Genomic DNA, 21,930 nt, shown 5'->3' on the forward strand with positions numbered 1-21,930 from the left:
CTGAACAAAGATATGGACCCAAGAGTATTTGTTGCAACTTTTTTTTCAAACTTAGAAACAGCCCAAATGTTGATTAATAAGAAATAACTAACCAATATGTCTATAAAATGTAACATCTGCAGCAGTTAAAAAGAATGAAGTACTGACAGGAAAATGCCAAAAATTGCTAAATAAAAGAAGCAAATTGTGTATAATACTCAAAACGTTTAATAGTGTTCATGTGTGGGAAAAAGCGTGCTGCAAACTGTTGACAGTATCAAAGTTGGGAGTATTATTTTCTGCGTTAGGTATGTCTGTTGTGATTAGATTTTTTGTAGCATTATGTACTTATTTTCATGAAAAACTACTTAAAATGATAAATTGAGCCCTTTACTCTTAGCAGTAAAATTAGGTTACAGAACATCAGGAATAAAAAGAAATGTCTGAAAATCTTCCATAGAGGGAAAAAAACAGATCACACAGAAGAATAGGAATCAATACTGACTAAGACTTACAACCACAAGAAGACAGTGGTGCTCTCTGCAAGGAACATAACCAGAAAACTATTAGTATCCAGAATTTATAGATATCAGATACTGCTAAGAAAAAGAAACAAGCCATTTAGAGAAGAGGAAACTCAAGGGGCCAAAAATATATAAAAAGTTGTACCTTCCCACTAGTAATTGGGGAAATGCAAATTAAAACTACAGCAAGGGCTCCTCTGGTGGCGCAGTGGTTAAGAATCTGCTTGGGGCTCCCCTGGTGGCGCAGTGGTTGAGAGTCTGCCTGCCGATGCAGGGGACACGGGTTTGTGCCCCGGTCCGGGAAGATCCCACATGACGTGGAGCGGCTAGGCCCATGAGCCACGGCCGCTGAGCCTGCGCATCCGGAGCCTGTGCTCCGCAACGGGAGAGGCCACAACAGTGAGAGGCCCACGTACTGCAGAAAAAAAAAAATCTGCTTGCCAATGCAGGGGACATGGGTTCAAGCCCTGGTCCAGGAAGATCCCACATGCTTCGGAGCAGCTAAGCCTGTGCACCACAACTAATGAGCCTGTGCTCTAGAGCCCACGAGCCACAATTACTGAGCCCACGTGCCACAACTACTGAAGCCTGCATGCCTAGAACCCGTGCTCCGCAACAAGAAGCTACCACAATGAGAAGCCCATGCACCGCAACAAAGAGTAGCTCCCGCTCGCCACAACTAGAGAAAGCCCGCGTGCAGCAACGAAGACCCAGTGCAGCCAAAAACAAAAATAAATAAATTTTTAAAAAATAAATGAAACTACAGCAAGGTACCATCCATACACATCAGATGTGGCATTCTCTCCAATACTTAACATTGTCAGACTGTTAAAATGTTGGCAATATTTATTAAGGATGAAGATGCACATACCCTTTGACCCAGCAGTTCCACTCAATACCAAGAGATAACCTCCTACATGAATCTTGAGAAGTTTGTAGAAAAATGTTGCGGCCTTGTTTGTAACAGTGAAAAACAAAACAACCTGCAAGTCCAGTGACAAAATGAGTATGTTACTGTCTTATATTGGGTTTCCCCCAGAGCAGATCCTGAGACTAGAATTTGAATGAAGCAGTTTATTTGATATATACCAGAAAGCACCAATTGGTATGTGGAAAAGTAAAACCGGGAAGGTAAGAAGGCCAGTTCAAGGTCAGTGAGCAGATTCCCATTGGGTAACAAACTCAATAGTGCTGAGATATCTGGGAAATGGAGGGGAGGAAATCCGGAGTATTTATCCCGAACTCGTTGATTTGGGGCTGCTCCCAGGTTTGTCAGCTTCCTGACCTGTGTATTGAACACACTCCAGCTGCTAGAGTCCCAGGTATTTGCAATAAGAGGCTGCTGGCATGCATAGGAACAGCGAATGCTAAACACTTAAAGCAATTCCGTATATTTATGATTGTGTATGTAAGATTTTCATACTTTTTAATATAGTAAAAAGTATAAAGCCACACATAGTTTGTTTGAAATATTTTACAATTTAAAAATATACAGAATTAGGAAAATCAATTAGAAGTTCAGGAGGGGAATGATGGTAATTCAGACTAGAGGATTAGGCATAGTAAAAATATTTGATTTAGGATAGATTTAAAAGTTGGAAGTAGGGGGCTTCCCTGGTGGCGCAGTGGTTGAGAGTCCGCCTGCCGATACAGGGGATACGGGTTCGTGCCCCGGTCCAGGAAGATCCCACATGCCGCAGAGCAGCTAGGCCCGTGAGCCATAGGCCCGCGTACCGCAAAAAAAAAAAAAAAAAAAAAAAAAGTTGGAAGTAGGGACTTCCCTGGTGACACAGTAGTTAAGAATCCACCTGCCAATGCAAGGGACATGGGTTCGATCCCTGGTCCAGGAAGATCCCACATGCTATGGAGCAACTAAGCCCATATGCCACAACTACTGAGCCTGCACCCTAGATCCTGCGTGCCACAACTACTGAGCCCATGCACAGCAACTACTGAGCCCATGCACAGCAACTACTGAAGCCCATGCACTCTAGGGTCCATATGCGACAACTACTGAACACGCGTCTTGCAACTACTGAAGCCCATGCGCCTAGAGCCCGTGCTCTGCCACAAGAGAAGCCACCACAATGAGAAGCCCGTGCACTGCAACAAAGAGTATCCTCTGCTCGTCACAACTAGAGAAAGCCGGCACACGGCAACAAAGACCCAATGCAGCCAAAAATAAGTAAAATTAAATTTTTTTTAAAAGTTGGAGGTAACGGGATTTTCTGGAGTTTGATTTTGGCTTTGGACCCACTGAATTTGAGATACCTTTAAGGAAGGAAGGAAGGAGAGAGGGAATAAAAAAAAAAACAAATAATAGAACCATGCCTTCAAAATTGAGAGAAGTTATTTTCAACTGATAAATCTATACTCAGCCAAATAATCAGGGGTGATGCACACCTGAACAGTTGATCTGATAAATGAATTGGCTACTAAGTCCTAACAGGCAGGACAAAGGAATGATTCATGTCCTGGGAGGGACAAAGTGCGCCACCGTGTGAGAGTTCATCACACTACTCGGAACGGTGTGAGGTTTAAAACTAATTATTTCTGGAATTTTCCATTTAATATTTTGGACTGTGGTTGACCTTGGGTAACTAAAACTGCAGAAAGAAACCTTGGATAAGGGGGTGCTGCTGTACATTGACATTTCTGTTAAACCTCTTTATCCTTGGGACGAAAAAAAGAGCAAATCACGTTGTTGTGTGCTATTTCAAATAACTCTGCAGTCAATAGTAAAAGTAAATAAATGTGAAATGTGTTTATCGGAAGACAAATTTTAGGTGTCCTCTACCTCCTTGCCCCAGGGCCCTAGGACACACAGAAGACAAACACTTGAAGGAATAGAGGGTTAATCTGCAAGGAGACATGGTGATACTGGACTCAGGAAAAACTGGAGAGAACAAAGATTTTCTACTCCATCTACCAGCCAGAATCATTTGGGAAAGGGACCCTGAATGAGACTGCCCCTTTTTCAGCCTCTGGTCACAGCCCCCTTCAAAAGGCCAAAGCTTGCCCACAGATTGGTTTTGCACTGCCAGTACTCTCTGAGAGGTGAATTAGCATAACTTAAACCTGGCATTTCCCACCCCCACCAACAGCATTTTATTTTATTATGAACTCTTTCAAGCACACAGAAAAGTTGAGAGAATTTACCCATCACCTGGATTGTATCATTGTTAACACTTTGCTGTCTCTGCTTTATCACATTTTTTGCCAAACATCCATCTATACATCTTATATTTTGATGCATCTCAAAAGTAAATTGTAGGTATCAGTATGCTTCATTCATAGATTCTTCAGCTTGTATATCATTAACTATATTTCAATATTTGTTACTCTATTTTGGCAAAATTTACATAGCAAAATGCAGATCTTAAGTGGAGCATTCTACAAGTTTTAACAAAAGCATATGACTGTGACACAAACCTCTGTCCATCACCCCAGAAAATTCCCTCATGTCCCTTCCTAGTCAATCCCCATCCCCCAGAGGCAACCACTATTCTGAGCTTTTTTTCTCATAGATTAGTTCTTCCTGTTCCTGAACTTCACAGTATGTACTCTTTTGGTCTGGCTTATTTCACTCAGCAAAATTTATTTGAGATTCACCCACGTTGTTGCATGTATCACTGGTTTGTTCCTTTTCATTACTGAACACCTTCCATTGTATGGCTGTACCACAGTCTGTTCATTCTCCTGTTGATGGACATGAGGGCTTTTTTTGGTGGGGGTGCTGTGTTGGGTCTTCGTTGCTGTGTGCGGGCTTTCTCTAGTCGTGGCGGGCGGGGTTGCTCTTCATTGCAGTGCATGGGCTTCTCATTGTGGTGGCTTCTCTTGTTGTGGAGCACAGGCTCTAGGTGGGCAGGCTTCAGTAGTTGTGGCACACGGGCTCTAGAATGCAGGCTCAGTAATTGTGGCGCACGGGCTTAGTTGCTCCACGGCATGTGGGATCTTCCTGGCCCAGGGATCAAACGCGTGTCTCCTGCATTGGCGGGTGTATTCTTAACCACTGCGCCACCAGGGAAGTCCCCATGAGGGCTCTTTTAAGGTGGGATTTGAGCCTGGTATTGAAAGGTCTAGAGAGGTGATGAGTGACAGGCAGAAGGCAGAGGTATGCTCCAGGCAGAGGGAAAGCCATGAAGAAACCTCATCTCCAGATGTTGGGCTGCACCCTGCAGGCCCACAAGCCTTGTAGTTACCCAGCCTCAAGACTGAAGAAAGAGACAGAGACATCACCAGTTTATTGGATAGGAGGATCTTACATATCTGAAGCAAAGTCCTACAGTGACATCCCACCCTGTGCAGCAGAGGGCAGGCAGGACCTGGCAGCAGTCTTTCAGTACTCCAGGGAGAAGGAGGCTACCACTTATAGGGGCATTGATGTCAGGTGGCCTCATCAGTTACCCAGTTACTAATCAAGCCCTATAATTAAGAAGACTGGATAGTCATGTGAGTGAAGCGGGGAGTGGTTGAGCAGGGGATATACAGAGAGCAAGAGAACAACCATCTCAAATGGCCTGACCATAAACCAGATTCCAGAAGCCGGGACAAGGCCTTACCAAGGAAGGTAGGTGTTATAGGCCCTGCCTCCACCAAGTGCCAAGTGCCTACTCCACCTTCACTGTGCCTCTCAATCTGTTCTTTTTCAAAACCATATCTAATTCAGGTCTTTATTTTCTCTTACTTAGACAGTTGGAGGAACCTAAATTGGTGGTTTTTCCATATCTGCTCTCCTTCCCCAACATTCTCTCATAAACATGGCCACCAAGACCAGCTTTCTGAACTGCACCTCTGATTATGTTGCTGTCTCACCTCGTTAAAGCTCAGCCAGCTAAGAACAAATACCACCTTGGCCTTTAGGGTCCTCTGCAGAAGGCATTGATCAACCTCTCCAAACTTATCTACCATTTCCACTCCCCACATGTTATACACAAGCCACACTCAGCTCCTCACAAATCCCCAAACAGACCCAAGCTTTGCCACACACATGTCCTTCCTGCACAGTTCTCTCTGCCTATAATTCCTCCCTCCCCGCATCCTCCAGTCTAAGCCATACCTGATCCTCAGAGCCCTGCCCAAATCCAAAATGTTACCTCTTTCATGAAGCTTTCCATCTCACCATTCTCTGAATCACCCAGCACTACCTGTCTGTTACAGCCCTTAAATGCGGTTTGCCTCACAGCTATATGTTATTCTCATCTCTCCTTCATCAACTAGGAATGTTTTCAGCTGCAAGTACCAGAAAACCCAACTGGTAGTGGCTTAAACAAATTGGGATTTGCTGACTCAGAACAATTTGGTTTCTTGCTCAAGGTTGCAGAATGGCTTATACTGCTTCAGAAACAAAGTCCATGGTCACAGCAGGAAGAGAGAAAGGGAGCAATGTCAGGCACATTGCTTTCATCAGGAAAACAAAACTTGTCCCAAATCCTCCTAGCACTAGAGCCTAATTCTAATTCACGCACATCAGAATTTAGGATCGCTGGTTTAAAACTAATCTTGATCTATCACCTGGGGCTGGTATATTGCCCCCCACCCCAACAAAATCAGAGGTCTCTTGTCAATTAAGACAGGAAGATGGATATGAGACTACAATTAACAGTGTTTTTGCTACATCAACTCTGCCTGACAGCTGTTTCAAGACAGAAACTACATCTTATTCACCTCTGTCTGCCCTCAAGATGTCAAAAATATTGGTTTTTGACATCTCGAAAATATTGGTTTTTGACATCTCAAAAATATTGGTTGATTGACTGATCGATCAATCGATAGACAGATGGATGAACAGAATGCCATGCACTGGGGAGGACTATACACTGGGGAGGACCATGCCTGGGGAGGAATTCAACTGCATGGAGGATAGCACAGATCATCACAATGCCAGCCACCAGGAATAGAACTCCAAACGCTTCTGCCCACAGCATCTTAAGTATCGGAGTTGCCAAGGAAAACACAATACAGTCAAGCACTGGATGGAACAACACTTTACTCACATAGAGAAGAAAGAGAGCAAAAGTAGCTTCAATAGTGTACATGGTTCCCCATGGCAAGCAGGTCCTCCTGGCAGCCAATGCAGGGCAAATGGCCTACTGGCACCCCTCTTGTGCTGTCCTAGAAGGACCCCGACCTCTACTCCGTGGAGTCTGAAATACTGAATGCCGGGAGTGTGCCTGAGGTCATTGATGCAGATACCTATTCGGAACAAAGGAGCCCACATTGAGCCTGAGATAGGGAAGGTGGTAAACCCAGCACAGGCTGTGTGGCTCTTTATCTCTTGGTAAGGAAGTGTTCTAGGCCCAAGGCCCATATTTATATGCCTAAGCAGGGGTCAAAATATGTGCCTTACAGCAGTTTGGGTTGAAAGGCACATATGAGACTGCCTTTCCCAACACTTAGATAGATAGATAACAAAATGGGTTAAATAAAATTTTGTATATCATCTTTGAAACCTCATAGCCTATATAACATTGATTCTTTAGGGAAATGGCCTTCAAGTTTTAAACAATCAATTTACAAATGAGTTATTTGCAATAATAATAATAATAATAGCAACAACAACAAGACAATCAACACACAGCTCTTTTAATGAAGTGTTCTTTAGTTGGTTTTATTCTGTAAGAACAGAGTAGAGAAAACCATGCTAATTTCTCTCTTATTCACTGTGTGTCTGGTGGCTGTCTGTGAAAACCTAGGAAGGCAAAACACCTAGAGAGGAAAGAATTGGCTGCCCCCAGCCCCTAGCCACCTTGCATCTACTTTCCTCGCTGGTTACCAGTGCCTCCACTCTCCACAGCTGATAAAAAATTTCCAGGCCATGAAGGCTTAACACACCAGCACAGCGCTTGGAGGGTGGAGGGAATTGCAATCTAGAATTGAAGAGTCATATTTAATTTGTATCATATATTCAATCTCACTTATCATATATTCAATCTCATTTAAATAAATTCTATGTAGCATCCGCATTTGGGGCTGATTTGGCATTTCATTATATCAGCCACATTGCTATAAATGACATTCCCAATCAATAGATTAAAATAAACTTGTGGGCTTTCCCTGAAGTACATTAAAGGTGACAGCAATGCTCTTCACTCACTGTGTTGATTAAGAATTCACTGCCTTATCAGATAAACCCCTAATCACAGTGCTTTAACACAATGGAAGTTTATTTCTTGCTCAGATGAAGTCCAACACAGGTGTTTCTGATCAGCAGGCAGCTCTCCAGGTGGTGATTCAGCGATCAAGGGTCATTCCATCCTGTGGCTTCTATCTTCAACTAGGGATTTCCAAGATTGTTGCCAAAAAGGAAAGAGCATGGAGGGTCACATGTGGGAGGTCTGACGGGGAGAGCAGGCTGCAAAGTGGCACACAGGACTTTCCCTCACATTCCACTGACCAAAACTTTGTCATATAACCACACCCAACTGCAGGGAGGCTGTAGTCTAGCTGTGGAGCAGATGATAAAGGAAACATTTGGTGAACAGCTAGGTAGAAAGGAAAAGAGAAAGATACCAGGATTATAACTTGACCTCTGCTTCTCCATTTTTCTATTTTTGCATCTTTGTTCTGGGGTTAAGAGATTTGGGTGAATAGTATGGAAATGCCTCTTGCTTCTAGTAAGGGTCCTTGAGGTTTTTGAAAATATTAGGCTAGAAGGAGTTAATGCTAATTGTTCTTTAATGGTTGTGAGAAATATAAGCAGAGTTCAGGTCTTCTTAGGAAAGAACTCCATATTTTAGGAAAGTGACTCATTCATAGGCAGAGACTAGATCTCTCTTGTAAAGAATGGAAAGAGTAATACCAGTCTTTGCACATGGAAATAACTTTGTCATTTAGAGCCTTTTTTTAACATTACAGATTGGGCTTGTAATTTAGTTCCATATTACCTATATTCTCATTGCCTGTGTCATTATATTTGGTAAAAAGTGTTCTTCTGTTGTGGAATATATTCTTGTTTGGCTCTTCCCTCTAGACTAGGAAGCCTGTCCTTCCCCAACAGGCCATTAGTAGCACAGACTTCTCCACATTCTGTCCTCAAAACTTACTCCTGGAAGGAGTAAGATTTCAGGTTGTGAGTGGAAATCGGGTCTGAACTCTGTGGGTCTCATTCAGTGAATGCTCCCTGCTGGTCCTCTCACTCCCTAGAGTTCTCTTGTGTGTATCTCCAGGCAGCCTGACATCCAAACATCTTTCTCACTTCCCTCAGATAGGACTTTGTAGCATCTGAATTGAAATTAAGAATGTTATCAATTCATTTAGTACAAACTCAGAGGGGCGAGAAGAAAGTTCATCCAGATTGAATGGTTCTGAATTTCCATCTTAAAAACTCCAGCTATTACTCAGGTACACAAATGTGATTGAATTGGTCTGAGTTTTCCATAGAATGTGAAATATATATGTCAATTCATGTATATATATATATATATATATATGGAAAAGTATATATATATATAGAAAAGTATATATATATATAGAAAAGTATATATATATATATATATAGAGAGAGAGAGAGAGAGAGAGAGAGAAATTTATTTTAAGTAATTGACTCATGTAATTGTGAGCACTGACAAGCCTGAAGTCTGCAGAGCAGGCCAGCAGGCTGGAAATCCAGCCAGGAGTTGACGTTGCAATCTTGAGACAAAATTTCTTCTCAAAAAACCCTGCTTTTGATGAAAACTGTAATTCAAAAAATACATGCACCCCAATGTTCATAGCAACACTATTTACATATAGCCAAGACATCGAAGCAACCTAAGTGTCCATCAACAGATAAATGGATAAAGAAGATGTGGTACATATATACAATGCAATATTACTCAGCCATAAAAAAGAATGAAATGAGCTTCCCTGGTGGCACACTGGATAAGAATCTGCCTGCCAATGCAGGGTACACGGGTGCGATCCCTGGTCCAGGAATATCCCACATGCCGTGGAGCAATTAAGCCCATGTGCCACAACTACTGAGTCTGCGCTCTAGAGCCCGCGAGCCACAACTACTGAAGCCCACGTGCCACAACTACTGAAGACTGTGTGCCTAGAGCCCATGCTCTGCAACAAGAGAAGCCACTGCAATGAGAAGCCTGCGTACTGCAACAAAGAGCAGCCCCCACTCACCGCAACTAGAGAAAGCCCGCGTGCAGCAATGAAGACCCAACATAGCCAAAAGTAAAAAGAAAATAAAAATTAAATTAAATTAAAGAAACAAAAAAGCAAAAAAAAAAAAAGGAATGAAATAATTCCATTTGCATCAACATGGATGGACCTAGAGATTATCACATTAAGTGAAGTAAGTCAGGCAGAGAAAGACAAATATCATATATCACTTATATGTGGAATCTTAAAAAAATGATACAAATGAACTTATTTACATAACAGAAACAGACTCACAGACATAGAAAACAAACTTATTGTTACCAAAGGGGAAAGGACTGGGGGGGATAAATTAGGAGTTTGGGATTAACAGACACACTACTGTATATAAAATAGATCAAGGACCTACTGTGCAGCACAGGGAACTGTATTCAATAGCTTGTAATAACCAAGATGGAAAAGAATCTGAAAAAGAATATGTATATATCTGAATCATTTTGCTTTACACCTGAAAAAACATTGTAAATCAACTATGTTTCAATTTTAAAATATTATCAGGGCAGAAAAAAAAAACAAAAAAACCTGCTTTTGCTCTAAAGCCTCTGACTGATTAGATCCGGCCCACCCATGTTGTTAACGGTCATCTCCGTTACTTAAGGTCTACTGATTGTGGGTGTTAACTATATCTACAAAACACCTTTATGGCAATACCTAGATTCATGTTTGATTAACTTACCAAGTACTACAGCCTGGCCAAGTTAACCCAGAAAACTTACCATCAAAGTAATCAAAAATGTGATTGTGCCATATGCCTCCTTGCAGTTACTTCCTTTTCACTTCAGGAAGCTTTTTGAAATAAAGGCAACAGTCTCTTAAGCACTAATGTCACACTTCTTGGTCTATCAGGATGATTTTTCTTAAAGAGTTTGTAGTTCGGTCTAAATGGAATGTCAACCAGATTGGAGGGTTTTGATTTATGATTGAGTCTTAATTGTCACCTCCTCCATAGTTCAGTGATGCTTCAAGCTTAGATTAAAAATAAAAAGTGAACTTGAACTTTTCAGATTGTCTCCCCTTGCCCCTGAAAATCCAGCTCCAACACAACACCTCACTCTTGCTTTTTATCAGCGCCTCCAAGTATCTGTAGCTTCAAAAAACATTCCTTTGGAAAATCAAATCTGAAAACATTCAAAGGGCTGGCCTTCAGCTCTGTGAACTTTTGACAATAATGTACATTGAATGAAGTTTGTCAAAATCTGTTTCTTTTCATAGCCTGTGGCTTGTGAGTGATTTCTGGGAAATGTTGATTATGAAATAAGCTCTCTTCAGTCGGTTTCAAAAGATGATCCCCAGGTAGGTAATCGTCAAGTAGAGGCATCTTTTCAGAGAAACGCAGGGGTGAGCAAACCCCTCTGGGCCTGTGTTGTCACTGCCCAGAGTCGTGAACCTGCCCATTCAGCCCTTGAAAAGTGGCACTGAGCGCCCGCCAGGAGCCGTGGAGCCTGCTCCCCCATAGGCAGGTGCGTGGGGGTGCTTCAGCGTTTTGTACTGTAACCTTTCAACACAAATTCTAAAGCCGGGGAAGAGGGCAGGAAAACAACCAGGCTTCAATACGAGCCAGCTGTCAGATCCATCCTTGAGTCACTCTGTTAAGTGGAACCAGTAATTGTCTCGTTGGAGACCTGCAGAAATAGCTCATCGGAGAGAACGATCTATACCTGGAATATATTCATTAGCTTGTGTGTCAAAAGGCCACACGTGGATAGAAACCATAATCTTGGTATTTCTTTGCACTCTGCAGCCTTGGGACTTCAAGGGCAGAAGCCCACGTGCCCTGGTGGCCACCTATTAACCTCTCCTACCGGCCTGCCTGGCAAGCCGGGTAGCAGGTGGAAGTGGTGGGAGGGGGCAGCCGGAAACCCAGGGATTTAGGTCCAAAGAGAGCAGAGAAGATGGATGCATTGTACAAATAAGCACTCCGTTAAAGGCCTGTTTCTGGTTTCTTGGGACCCTCCTACTGGTCTACCTTATATATATATATATATATATATATATATATTTTTTTTTTTTTTTTTTGGCTGCGTTGGGGTTTGTTGCTGCGCCCGGGCTTTCTCTAGTTGTGGTGAGTGGGGCTACTCTTCGTTGCGGTGCATGGGCTTCTCACTGCGGTGGCTTCTCTTGTTGCAGGGCATGGGCTCTAGGCACGTGGCCTTCAGTAGTTGTGGCACACGGTCTCACTAGTTGTGGCTCGCAGGCTCTAGAGCACAGGCTCAACGGTTGTGGCACATGGGCTTAGTTACTCTGCTGCACGTGGGATCTTCCCGGACCAGGGCTTGAACCTGTGTCTCCTGCATTGGCAGGCGGATTCTTAACCATTGCGCCACCAGGGAAGTCCTACTGGTCTAACTTAAATTGAGAGGGGATTTGGTGCTCCTCACGGGCTGTTTCCTCCCATTCATACTCAGTTACAGCTCTTTTCATTTTCATTAAATACATTTAATATGCACCATTTTTGCATGGCCCTCTGCTAAAATCTGCACAAAGGCAACATCCCTAGCCCTGAAATTGTGAAAAGAGCACTGGACTCAGGGAAAGAAGGCCTGGGTTTCAATCTGGAATGTTCATTAAAAACCTTAGTTACAAGGAACAGATCCTCACTGGAATCACCTCATGTGATTGGGTGGGACAGGGTACTGACTGTAAAGATACACACAAATTGACATGGGAAAGTGTAGTGGGATAACTGAGGACATGGAAAGGAGACGTGACCCATGAGCCACCCCCCGCCCCCCCAGCAAACTGGGGGCTGGCGAATAAGCCAGAACTGCAAACAGTCCTGATTGCTTTGAGCACCCCCCGCTCCCCGGACAAACCGGGGGCATGCGAATAAGCCAGAGTTGTGAACAGTTCTGAATGCTTCGAGCGCCCCCCTGGCAAACCGGGGGCCTGCAAAAGAAGCATTGAGTGCTTTGGGCACTGATCCATGAGATGTCCTCAGTATAATCAGAGTGGTGGGAACGCAAGGAAATGTCCTTGTGCTACTTCAGTATAATCAAAATAATGGTGGGAACTTTGTGCTGTTCTTGCGCTCAAGGACGAAGCACGGCAGGTGCTCACGAAAGCCAATTATTGCTTGTATAACTAATAAAAACATAGGTTGCTGGGCTTCCCTGGTGGCGCAGTGGTTGAGAGTCCGCCTGCCGATGCAGGGGACACGGGTTCGTGCCCCGGTACGGGAAGATCCCACATGCTGCGGAGCGGCTGGGCCCGTGAGCCATGGCCGCTGAGCCTGCGCGTCCGGAGCCTGTGCTCCGCAGCGGGAGAGGCCACAACAGTGAGAGGCCCGCATAACGCAAAAAAAAAAAAAAAAAAAAAAATAGGTTGCTGCTTTGGCACTTCTGAAATGTTAAGAAAACAAGTCTTAAAGTGTAAACCTAGATAATGCTTTAATAAAAGTTACCACAGCAAGACAGACGGCGCTGTTTTGCCTGAGCGAGTGGCAGCCCTCTATTGCTGTGCTTCGGCACAATTCATCTCGTGTGATGAGCTTCCTTTCGGCCCTGTCCTAAGAAACTACAACAGGAAGGTGAAGGCCATCTGCAAGCAGAAGCAGGGTAGGGAAGGGGGTGGGGGGATGGAGCTGTGCTGGTTGTCAGTTGTGGTTTCTTTCCTGCTGTCTGATTTCCTCTGTGTGCCCCTTGTAACTCCAGCCTACCATCCCCAAAGGCTTGTTTTGGGATCCCACTACTAACTAACTCCTCAATTTCCACATTTCTTAATTCAAATTCCCAAGCAATAATATGATTATTCCAGCTTTTAAAGTCAGGCCTCACAATAGCCCAGTAAGGATTGGCCGCTTTGGGACAAGGGCCCTCCCCTGGTCAATCGGCTGCCTTGAGCAGCCCACTTCCTTCCTTCTCTAAAGAGATGTGGCGGGCCAGGCATTCTGAGGCTTGGCTTGTCCAACACACTTAAGCAGGTTATTTAACCTCTCCCAGACCACCGTTCCTCAACTGTATTAGGATGTTAGCACCTGCGCAGCCAACAGAGTTATCACTCGTGCATTCAAAATCATGTATGAATGCAAAACAAAACTACAATGAGGTACCACCTCACACCAGTCAGAATGGCCATCATTAAGAAGTCTACAGGGCTTCCCTGGTGGCACGGTGGTTAAGAGTCCACCTGCCAATGCAGGGAACACAGGTTCGGTCCCCGGTCCGGGAGGATCCCACATGCCGTGAAGCAACTAAGCCCGTGCACCACAACTATTGAGCCTGCGCACCTAGAGCCTGTGCTCCGCAACAAGAGAAGTCACTGCAATGAGAAGCCAGCGCACCGCAACGAAGAGCAGCCCTCGCTCATGGCAACTAGAGAAAGCCCGCGTGCAGCAACAAAGACCCAATGCAGCCAAAAATAAATTAATTAATTAATTTTTTTTAAAAAGTCTACAAATAATAAATGCTGGAAAGGATGTGCAGAACCCTCCTACACTGTCGGTGGGAATGTAGATTGGTGCAGCCATCATGGAAAACAGTAGGGAGGTTCCTCAAAAAGCTAAAAATATAGTTGCCATATGATCCAGCAATCCCACTCTTGAGCATATATCCAGACAAAACTATAATTAGAAAAGATACATGCACCCATATGTTCATAACAGCACTATTTATAGCCAAGACATGGAAAATACCTAAATGTCCATAGACAGATGAATGGATAAAGAAGATGTGGTGTACATATTACAGTGGAATATTACTCAGCCATAAAAAAGAATGAAATAATGCCATTTGCAGCTACATGGATGGACCATGGGCCTAGAGATGGACCTAGAGATTACCATGCTAAGCAAAGTAAGTCAGAAAGAGGAAGACAAATAACATATATCATTTATATGTGGAATCTAAAATACAATACAAATCAACATATCTATGAAACAAAAACAGACTCACAGATATAGCAAACAGACTTGTGGTTGCCAAGGGGGAGGTGAGGTAGGGGAGGGAAGGAATGGGAGTTTGGGATTAGCAGAGGCACACTATCATATATAGGATGGATAAACAACAAGGTCCTACTGTATAGCACAGGGAACTATATTCAATATCCTGTGACAGGAACTTCCCTGGTGGTCCATTGGCTAAAACTCCATGCTCCCAATGCAGGGGGCCCGGGTTCAATCCCTAGTGGGGGAACTAGATCCCACATGTCACAACTAAGAGTTCGCATGCTACAACTAAAGATCCCACATGCTGCAACTAAAGATCCTGAATGCCACGACAAAGATTCTGTGTGCCGCAACTAAGACCCGGCACAGCCAAATAAATAAATAAATATTTTAAAAAATATATCCTGTGACAAATCATAATGGAAAGGAATATGAAAAAGAATATATATATTTACATATATTTGCATATATGTATAACTGAATCACTTTGCTGTACAGAAGAAATTAACACAAAATTGTAAATCAACTATACTTCAATAAAATTAAAAGAAAAAAAAAAGCATTTACTGAGCTTCTATATGAAGCACTTTGATTGAGTGCTTTCCAGGCATTGTGCTTAGCAATGGGGTTACAAGAGCGAATAAAACTGATGTATATCTGCCCTCATGGAGTTGACTATCCAGGATCAAACAAGATCGTATCTGTGAAAGCAGCCCCAACCGTCCCACCTACAGCCCCACTGCAGACTTAGTGTTAAGATGCCTTTCTTCAGTCTTTTTCATAAGCATGTACTGTAAGTCATAGCAGCACTAGGGATCCAAAGATAAATAAGACATGGTTTCTGATCTCAAGGAACTCACAGTCTATGTGAGAAACAAACATGCAAGAAAACAGTGATGGTGCCGAAGCACAAGTTAGCAGGTAGCAGATGAGGTAGGGAAAAAGGAGCCTCAGCTTGGCTGAGTAAGTCAGAGGAGGCTTCTCAGAGAAGGTGACACCTGAGCTGAGATATAAAGGACGAGGAGACATTTGTCAGATGTTCAAGCAGTGGAGGGGGGTAGGGTGAGGAAGGACTATGGACATTCCAAGCAAAGAAAATAACATGCAAAGCACAGTGGTTGTAGAGATTATGGGGAGTTCCAAAAACAGAAACACTCTAGGATTGCCGGAACCTGAAATTTAAGAAATATGGCCCAACATGAAGCCAGAAGAGTAGCAAAGGCAAGATAATCATGTAGAATTTTGGATGCCTTGCTAAGTTGTTTGAGTTTTATCCCATGCCCTTCGGGGAGTCATGAAAGAATTTAGATTAGTGGATCAATCTCGGTCATTAATCGGAGTCATTTCAGCTTTACTTTTTACAATGAGCAAGCTGGGGGACAGAGCAAGACCAGACTGGAGAGGGGCAAGAACAGAGGCAGAGATGTGGTAAAGACACAGAGACAGTAGTCTCAAGGAAAGACAACGAGGGCCTGATCTGATGAGGGAAGAGTGGGTAGGAGAGGACGTAAGCATCTCCAGAGTTTTAGAAGGTTGAATTTGCAGAACATGGTGATCGTTTTGAAAGTAGGGAAGAGAAGGGATGAGAAGATGACTCCCAGGGTTCTAGCTTGAGGGTCTAGGGAGGAGAGGAGTGCTGAGCTCCAGAGAAGGAGTTCAGAAAGGAAGCAAGCAGGGAGACGCTACCTCCATTGGGACAGATGGAGTTTTAGGTGCCTCTGGAACATGAAGAGATGTTGAGGGGCTTTGCAGCTGGATGTGCCAGCCTGTTGCTCATCATAGGAGGCTGCGATGGAGGTCTAGATGTGGAGACATCAAAATGTGAAAGCATCTGAGACGATGGGTCCAGAGAAGGTAGAGTGTGAGAGGGACAGTCCATGGTAGGGACCTTGGGCAGACACCTGTCTGCAGGAGTGAGGGAGACTCATTAATTGGAAGAAAACCCCACCGTCCCTAAGACTAGCTGCTCACTCCCATCCTGCCACTCAGGAGTATGCTCTGGACAGAGACAGAACAAATCATTATTCTCTGACAAAGATTAGAGGTGTTTGCCTTAACTAAGAATTTGATCTGGACCAACATACGGATAAGCTGTAGTTTCAAAGTTTAGGCCGTGTGTGTGTGTGTGTGTGTGTGTGTGTGTGTGTGTGTGTGTGTGTGTGTGTGTTTACGTAGCATTCGGGGTAGATGTTCTCTGAAAGGCTCAGTAATGTGCTGTTTTTCTTATGCTCCCTGAGTCTCTAGCCCAGTCCAGAACTCCTAGTGTTCTGCCTAGTAATATACTTGGCTATCCCCATTGTGAACACAAGAGACTGTCCTGGCAAACATGTTCTAGGGAAGGATTTAAGATGGGGGTGGGGGGAACATGTATTTATAGATTAGCTGAAAGGAAAGATGTCAGTGAAGCCGAGAATGAAAGTAGACAAAAGTGAGAGAGGGAAGTGATGGAGAGGGAGGACGGCCCTGAGGGCTTCAGAACAGAGGTGAGGGGGCTGGTCCTGAAGAGCAGGTGGCAAGGAGGAAGGAGTCAGGAGGGGGGCCCAGCTCGCAGGGTAAGTGAAGGAAAGGAAGTCATATGTGTAACTGAAGATAGTTCATATGCAGAGCTTAAATCCCTGTGAATATGGAGAGATGGAGCAAGCCTCTCTGAGAAGAGAGAGCACATGCTTATGCCATGTGGGCTCCAGAACAGGCAGCAATGTGACATGGAGCTGACAAGGGGTCATAGATATATAAAGAACAATCCAGCCTTTATTTGCAGTAGTGTATGCAGCATCTGTCAAGGTCATGTATAGTTGGGGATGAAAGTAGACATCTCATATATTCCAGTTTTTGAGTAGAAAAGGATGCAGGGAAAGTCATCATTTCTCCTTTAATAAACCCAGAATAAATCATAGAGAATACTAAAAGAAAACACATGGATTGATTGAGCTTTGGGCAATCACGTACCTTTTTAAAAAAAGTTTCAGTCTCCATAATATATTAAAAGTACTGAAGAATAAAGAAGAAAAGGAGCAAAGGGCTGATAGCAAAATGGCAAAAGATAAGAACAGAAAGGTCACAGAAAAGAAACAAATGGACCTTACGTATGTGAAAAGCTGCTCACATCACCAAAAATAAGAAAAATGCCAATTAAAATTGCACCATAAAACTGAAAAACTTGACAGCATACTCTGGTACAACTCCCATGGAGGGAAACTTGGCAGAGTCAAGTACACAGCACTACATATGTAGTCTTTCACCAAAAAACTTAATCTGAATTGAATCAAGCCTCCAGACCCAAATTCTAATTTATTAGAATGCAGAGGATAAAGGAACAAGTCAAATCGCACCATCATAAAACCAGAGTGTTGAATATTTTTTAAGAAAACTAGATTGGACTCTGAAAAATGTCAATGCCGTAAACTAGAAATGACCCAAATACCCATCAACAGTGGCATGGATAAATTTTGGTACAATCCTATATTGTAATGCTATACAGCAAGAATGAATGAACTTCAACTGCACACAAGAGAATAGATAAATTTCACAAATATAATGATGAGTAAAAGAAACAAACAGAAGAATCATTACGCTACAGTTCAGTTTACATAAAGTTCATAAACAGGCAAAACTAATCTATCGTGTTTTAAGTCAGGATCCTGGTTACACTGAGGGGGATAGTGATGGGAAGAGATCAGGGCTGTTCAGTTTGTGAAAATTCAGTCATAAACTTCTGTGTATTTTTCTTTCTTTTAAAACTTTTTTTAAAAAATTGTGGTGCACACATACGGTGAAGGGCATAAAGTAATAATCTTAATACATACTGTTAGATGGATTTTTTACAATTATATGCAACTTGTAACCACCACCCACATCAAGATATAGAACATTTTCAACACCCTAGAAAGTTCCGTGATGCCCATTTCCCATCTAAAAATCACACACACACACACACACACACACTATTCTGACTCCTATCATATTGGATTAGTTTTTCATGTGCTGAACTTCATCCGACTTCTGTGTCTGATCTATTTTTGCTCAGCATAACACCTGTGAAGTTCATCCTGACTGCTGCATGTGTCAATAGTTCTTTTTAAGTTGTATAATAGTCCATTGTCTGAATATAGCACATTATGTTTCTTGATTCTCCTGTTGGTGGATATTTGAGTTGTTTCTAGTGTTGAATTATGAATAATTCCTGTACATATCTTTGGTGAACACAGGCACTCATTTCTCTTTGGTTATAAATCTAAGAGTGGACTTGCCGAGTCATCGAGTGGACCTATGTTTAGCTTTAGTAGATACTACCAAACAATTTCAGAAGTAGCTGTACCAGCCTTACTCTTACCTGCAATATATGACATATTTGAGATATTCTAATATTTCCATAACCTCTTCAACTCTTGGATTTGTCATCTTTTTAATTTTAGCTATTTTGATGAGTGGATAATCGTATCTCACTGTGGTTTTAATTTGCATTTCTCTTATGACTAATGATGTCTAACACCTTTACATATGTTTATTAGTCACTTGGATATCTTTTTTGTAAGGTACTTGTTAATGCTTTTGTCCATTTTTCTAAAGCTTGGGTTTTGTTTTGTTTGGTTATTTGTACTTGTTCTGTATATTCTGAAACTCAGAAAGTTGTCAAATACAAGCACTGAAGCTGTCTTCTCAGCTGTGGCTTTCTTTTTGCTTTCTTTATTGTGTCTTCTGATGAACAGTCTTTATTTTAATGAGGTCCAATTTATCAGGTTTTCTTTTTCTTTTAAGGTTAATGCTTTTGTTTACTATTTTAGATATATTTATCTTCCTAAGGACAGAAAGACTTTTTTCTTTGTTTTCTTTTAGAAACTTTATTGTTTCACTTGACACATCTCGGTCTATGATCCACCTTAAATTACTTTTTGTACGTCGTGTGAGGTAGGGGTCAATTTTATTTTATTTTCTATATAAATACCCCATTGCTCCAAGGCCATCTATTAAAAAGGTAATACTTTCCCCCACATGACTGCAGTAGTGCTTTTATCATATATCAAGGGACAATATGTGTTTGCATACATTTCTGGACTCCCTGTTTTATGCCATTGATCTATTTGTCTTTCCTTAAGCTAATATCATACTATCTTGATTATTCTTCCTTTAATGAAAGTCTTGAAATCTTATAGTACACATCCTCCAAATTTGTTTCTTATTCAAATTACCTTGACTATTCTAGGTGCTTTGCAGTATCACATAAATTTTAGAATCACCTTGTCAATTTCCACTTTAATTGGAATTATTATGAATCTAAAGATTAACTATGTAGATTTAACATCTTCCATTTATTTAGGTCTTTAATTCTCTCATCAACATTTTATACTTCTTAGTGTAGAGGAGAGGTCTTTTACATCTTTTGTTAGGTTTGCTTATGGGAATTTGGTGTTTTTTGATTGTGTTATAATTAAATTTTTTACATTCATTTTCATTTTTTGTTGCTAGTATATAGAAATGATTTTTTAATATAAATTTATTTTATTTATTTATTTTTGGCTGCATTGGGTCTTCATTGTGCACGTGGGCTTTCTCTAGTTGTGGTGAGCAAGGGCTATTCTTCATTGCAATGCACAGGCTTCTCACTGCAGTGGCTTCTCTTGTTAAGGAGCATGGGCTCTAGGTGCTCGGGCTCAGTAGTTGTGGCTCGTGGGCTCTAGAGCGCAGGCTCAGTAGTTGTGGTGCACCAGCTTAGTTGCTCCGCAGCATGTGGGATCTTCCTGGACCAGGGATCAAACCTGTGTCCCCTGCATTGGCAGGCGGATTCTTAGCCACTGCACCACCAGGAAGGTCCCTAGAAATTATTTTTGAATAATGACTTTATATCAAGAGACCTTGATGAATTTCTTTATTCTAATAGTTTATAGATTATTTGGGATTTTCTTTGTATATATTCATATCATCTGTAAGTAAAGATAGTTTTCTTTCTTCCTTTCCAAACTTTACACCTATTTATTTATTTTTCTAGCTTATAATGCAGGCTACAACTTCCAATGATTTTTGTACTTTTCTATATGTACAGTATAATTCAAAAAATTTTTAATTTAGTGGCATAACTGAGCTAGACTAACAGAGACTAAAATGACATAACCAAATGTAATGCATGAAAACGTATTGAATCTTGGTTTTAAAATATTTACAAAAGACCTGTTTTACAATTGGCAAATCTGAACGTGATCTGAATATTAAATGATTAAATGAAATTATTGTTAATTTTTTGAAAACAGCTTGATAATAGTGTTGTAGTTATGTAAAAATGTACTACTCTGAGGAGATAAATGTTTATTTAGAGAGTAATGTTAATCATGACAAGTACTTTTAAACAGTTCAACAAAAATGTATGCATGTGTATGTGTTTGTATGTATATATGTATAGAGAGAGAGACAGGGAGAAAGCAGATGTGGCAAAATGTTAACAATTCTTGAATCTAAATAGAGAATTGTGGTGCACAGTTGGAGTGGCTCCCATGATCCCCACCTCCTGGAATTTATGCTCTTTTGTGATGCCTTGTCCTTGACTGTGAGCAGGACCTGTGACTTGCTTGTAGACAATAAAATATGGTAAAGATGTAGGGTGCACATATTTATGTGTACATGATTATGTGATTAAGTTACATAAGACTCCAGTTTCTGTCTTAGTGGAGTCTCTCTCTCCCTTGCTAGCTTTGAGGAAGCAATTGGCCATGTTGGGAGCCCCACATGGCAAGGAACTGTGGTAGCCTCTAGGATCTGAAGATGCCTTCCAGCTGACAGCCAGAAAGAAACTGAACTCCTCAAAGAACTGAATTCTGCCAACAACCTGAGTGAGCTTAGAAGCAGATCCTTCCCCAGTTGAGCCTCAGATGAGACCACGGCCCTGGTCACCACCTTGTGCAGCCTTGAGTGATGCTAAGAACAGGACCCAGCTAAGCCATGCTAAGATCCTGAATCACAAAAACTGTGAGATAACAGATATGTGTTGTTTTAAGGTGTTAAATTTGTGATGATATTTTTGTGTAGTAATAGAAAACTAACACAGGTGTGATGGTTAATTATGTCAACTTAACTGGGCCATAGGGTCCCCAGATATTTGGTCATACTTTATTCTGGATATTTCTGTGAGGGCGTTTTTGGGTGAGATTAACATTTAAATAGGTATACCTAGTAAAGCAGACTGTTCTCCCTAATGTGGGTGGGCCTCATCCAATCAGCTGAAGGCCTGAATAGAACAGAAAAGCTGACCTTTCCCCAAGTAAGAGAATTCTTTCTGCCTGACTGTCTTTGAACTGCGACATTACCTTTTTTTCCCTCTTATTCTCAACCTCTCTCCTTTCCTTTTTTTCTCAGTGAATCTACTTTATTTAATATGATATTTTTTTAAAATTTATTTTATTGAAG

The sequence above is a fragment of the Orcinus orca genome, chromosome 3 (assembly GCF_937001465.1).
Source record: "Orcinus orca chromosome 3, mOrcOrc1.1, whole genome shotgun sequence".
Lineage (NCBI taxonomy): Eukaryota > Metazoa > Chordata > Mammalia > Artiodactyla > Delphinidae > Orcinus > Orcinus orca.